The 4233-nt window shown below is 43.4% G+C and overlaps 1 long non-coding RNA gene across 1 annotated transcript in view; it reads left to right on the top strand.

Moving 5' to 3' along the window:
- Positions 1–6: 6 nt before the first annotated feature.
- LOC116081806 overlaps positions 7–4233 on the top strand; it is a 52862-nt gene continuing 48635 nt past the window's right edge. The window contains exons 1-2 of the long non-coding RNA XR_004115006.1: positions 7–166; positions 1353–1477. This is a non-coding gene — a long non-coding RNA (uncharacterized LOC116081806). The remainder of the gene's footprint in view (positions 167–1352; positions 1478–4233) is intronic.

The raw sequence follows: 4233 nt of genomic DNA, 5'->3' as shown, positions 1-4233 counted from the left end.
GGTAAGCATTGAAGAGTGTACAGAAAGTTTACGCAGAAGGTGGCTGAGTGCCACGACCTGAGTCACAGAGCCCAACAAAATCCATGAGACAACGATGGATCCTGCAGCATCTCTGCCATAGGAAGCCGGAGGTACAGGAAAACATTAGGGTCTTCCCAGGCAAATGGTGAGCCACTTAACATGAGGGCACGGGACTCAGGAAGGAAGGAGGAGCAAGGGAGCTAAGTGTTTGCAGACCGATACTCCGTGGGCATTTCGCATTCCGCAGACTCTTCACAGTCTCTTCAGGCGTTCTGTTCAGTCAAGGAGACCCCGTGCCTTGGCAATATTAGGTGACCCTAAGCTAGTGTCTTTGCCACATCTCCCTGAGCTGTGGACCTGGCCCTGTGGGTGCTCAGTGTCCCCAAGTATTCTCTTCACCAGTGAAGCCTGTGAGTCAAGGCCTTTTGCTTGGAGTCACAAGACTGAGAAGCACAGACCTGTGTAGCCTGTAGAGAAACTCCAGAAAGCTCTAGATCCAGCGCCTACAGAATGTGGATATAGTGTAAATGGTATTACATAATTCTTAAAAGGAGCATAGATTTGCCTTTTGATTTTTAAAACTATGAAAATGTGAATCATGTGTATTTCACAAAATCGGAGAAGAATTAAGAAAAATAAGATACTCTTTACCCACGTTCTTTGCTCAATTCCACCTTCTTGCCAGCTGCTATCTACAAACAACAAATTTATTGTATAGCCATTTGTCCTAATTCTCTGATATTGCAATTTCTTATGTATTAGGAATGCTCATTTCTATATTGGTTTGTATTTTATATATTACATCAGACAACATATATTTTTCTGTAATTGCTTTTTTTCTCCTGAAGAAGCCTAGCTATATTTTTTTAATTTTTATTATGAAATACTAAAAATGCAGATAAAACAAACTCTAATGCAAAAAACATGCATCTAACAACTGGATTTACATAATATTAATATTCTATCCAGTTCAGCAGACTTTCTTAAGAAATAAAATCCTACAGATAAAGCCAAATTGTCCTTTTTAGATCAACTAAACACATCTCCCTATTCATTTAATTTCCACACCATTGAAAAATGGTTGGGTATGCACTTTATACAAGTTTTTCTGGGTTTGTTTATCCACATATGCATATTTCTATAAAAACATTACAGTACTTTTCTGAGAAGGTTTTTTTTAAAGTCACATGTTACATGTGTTTTCCTATGACCTACATTGCTTGTTTGGCATACACACACTAGCATGAAGGGTGGCTGACACTCGTCCTCAGTTTTCATGGTCTCTGTTTATGACAGTGCTATTTCTGCTCTCTTTCTGGTGGATACTTAAGTGACTGCGATCTTCCTGGTAACAGACTGTTTCGGGGATAGCAGCACCTGTGTTCTTGTGAAGACGTGCAAAAGTTTCTCAAGTTGTCTTGGGCACAGATCTGCCATCTTCAGGAATCGTCAACCTGTGAGTGTTCATTAATCCCATTTTTAAAGAAAACTATGTGTACATATGAGCAATGGAGAATTACAGGCTCTCTACATGAAATAGCTTTTGCTAATTTCTTTAACATTTGGCATTTTAGTAACCCCCAGATTCCAAGAAATCTGAAAGAAGGGTACAAGCTCTCTTCCTAGGTGAAAGTTCAAGTCTGCACGTGAGAGATGGTAGCCTACGTGAGGTCAGAGTCTTGACAGAATGAGTCCCAAACCTGGCGGAGTTTAACTGAAGGAAGCAAACGTATTCAGGCTCTAAGGAAAGAATATGGCAGCCAAAACTTCCTGACTTTGAAACAGAAAATAGAAAGCTCTTGGAAAGAAATCCAACACGCTGCTCCATACTCTTCAGAAGGGGAAAACTGAGTGTTCAGACTTGTACGCAAGCACTACTGAGAGACAACTGCGCCCATGGCTTATTCTCTATTCTTCCCAGTCATTCCTTTGCCTCCCCTTGATTTTCCATGAAACACTGTACTGGTCATCAAGACTTCAAACACTTCCACATCTTTATAACATAAAACAGTACATTGGCATCCTGATTTAGACACCATGCTCAGACAATTCTCAGAATCTGATGAAGGTAGGGCTTGGACAACACAGACCTTGGGCGCTAGACCTGATCTGTTCTGAGGAGGTAATGCATACCACCAGGCAAGTCCAGGGTTGTTCATTTGGTTGGTTGGTTTGGTTTGGTTTGGTTTGCTCTTGTTTTGTTTGGTTTAGGGTTTTGTTTTGTTTTGTTTTGTTTTCTTCCTGAGCCTACATCTTGCTGCACTGTCATAAGAATATGCTTCCTACCATTGGCACATTCTGCGCTCTAGGAATCCTGAGCAAGGACAATCATTTAACTCAGCCCTACCCCTACCCTCATCACCACCCCACCCCCACTCCCTCCTACACCCTCATTCCCCCCCTCCACTCTCCTCCCACCCCTACCTCACCACCATCCTTCCTCCACCCTCATCTTACCCCACCCTCATCCCCACCCTTACCTTTACCGCTAAACTCATCCCCAAATCTACCCTCATGTCCACCCTCATCCCACCCCTTCCCACCCCCAGCCCCACAAAGGGAAGTCACAGTGACCCCCAAGTCCCAGTAACCCTAAGGAGACAATACACCAGCTGACTGCCTAGCGCCAAGCCCTAGGCTTCAGCCTAAAGCTAGTCCATGCACCAGAAGAAACCAGGGCACTTTGGTCTGAGGAGATGGTGCTGGCTGTCGCAAAAGCTCTCAACCCCATCTAGGCTGAGCATTCGCAATCTGAACATCTGTAACCTCCAAAGTCAACGCTCAAAACACTGGATTTTGGAACATTTCAGGTTTAAGATTTTTTCAGATTGCGGATGTTTGGTTGACGTCTGTGGAAATATCCCTGCATCTGAGGGACTGAAGTCAGAAACATTCTGGACCAAGGGCACTCACGGAGCCTGCTGTGCAGACTGGGGGACTCATTTGCTCTATATTAACAATGAACAATGAGAAATACATCAGCTTGAGACTTAGGGTCATTTGTATGCAGTTTAATTGGTGTGCCAAACATCAGGAAGAACACTTCACTGGATTTAACGAAAACCACATTGCTGGCTCAGGAAGCAACAGTATGAAGCGGTCCATCTTGTAGCACGCTGGCACCCAAGAGCGGTTAGAACAAGGGAAGGGAAAGGGCTGTGATTTTCTGCCCCCAGACCACTTTTCCAACTAATAACGGCCATTGTAATAATTACTGCTTGGCTCAATAAGAATTCGCCCCTTTAAACACACAGAGTCACTGGCCGCCCCTGTTGTTGCTTCTGATGTTTTGGCACGACATTTAAAAAGTCCCAGATTTTTAATGAAGGTCAGATTCCTTCATAACAGGAAAACATCTGTCATAAACACTGTACAAATATTTATAGGGCTAAGCGGGCAGTGGACAGCTTCCCCTCCCTCCTTTTTAATCACGGTTGAATGTGCAAAGACAAACAAGCAAACAGCAGACATAGCAGGTGACAGAAAGTGTCTAGGAGGCTCAGTCGCACAGGGACGCAGTCTCCAAAAACATCCTCAAAGCAAACAAATTATTGTGTGCAGTTCCTACTTGAGTTATGTCACCAGACTCTTTGGTTTATGTTATGAAATGACAGTTTCTTTTCCTTTCAGGTTTATTTTTGTTGTGCTGGGAATCAATTGCATGCCCATGGTACATGGCTGCTGAGTTCCCCACCACTGAGCCAACCCCTTAGTCCTGGGGGTGGGGGTGCTCCTCCTTTCTTCTTCTTCTTCTTCTTCTTCTTCTTCTTCTTCTTCTTCTTCTTCTTCTTCTTCTTCTTCTTCTTCTTCTTCTTCTTCTTCTTCTTCTTCTTCTTGTTCTTCTTGTTCTTCTTGTTCTTCTTGTTCTTCTTGTTCTTGTTCTTCTTCTTCTTCTTCTTCTTCTTCTTCTTCTTCTTCTTCTTCTTCTTCTTCTTCTTCTTTTTCCTCTTCCTCTTCCTCTTCCTCTTCTTCTTTTTCCTCTTCCTCTTCTTCTTCTTCTTCTTCTTCTTCTTCTTCTTCTTCTTCTTCTTCTTCTTCTTCTTCTTCTTCCTCCTCCTCCTCCTCCTCCTCTTCCTCTGCCTCCTCCTCCTCCTTCTCTTTCTCCTTCTCCACCACCTCCTCCTCCACCTTCTCTTTCTCCTTCTCCTCCTTCTTGTTTTCCTTCTCCTCTTTCTTCCTCCTTCTCCTCCTCCTTCTCCTCCTCCTTCTCCT

Source organism: Mastomys coucha, unplaced genomic scaffold (assembly GCF_008632895.1).
Source record: "Mastomys coucha isolate ucsf_1 unplaced genomic scaffold, UCSF_Mcou_1 pScaffold7, whole genome shotgun sequence".
Lineage (NCBI taxonomy): Eukaryota > Metazoa > Chordata > Mammalia > Rodentia > Muridae > Mastomys > Mastomys coucha.
This window is presented reverse-complemented; position numbering and strand designations above follow the sequence as displayed.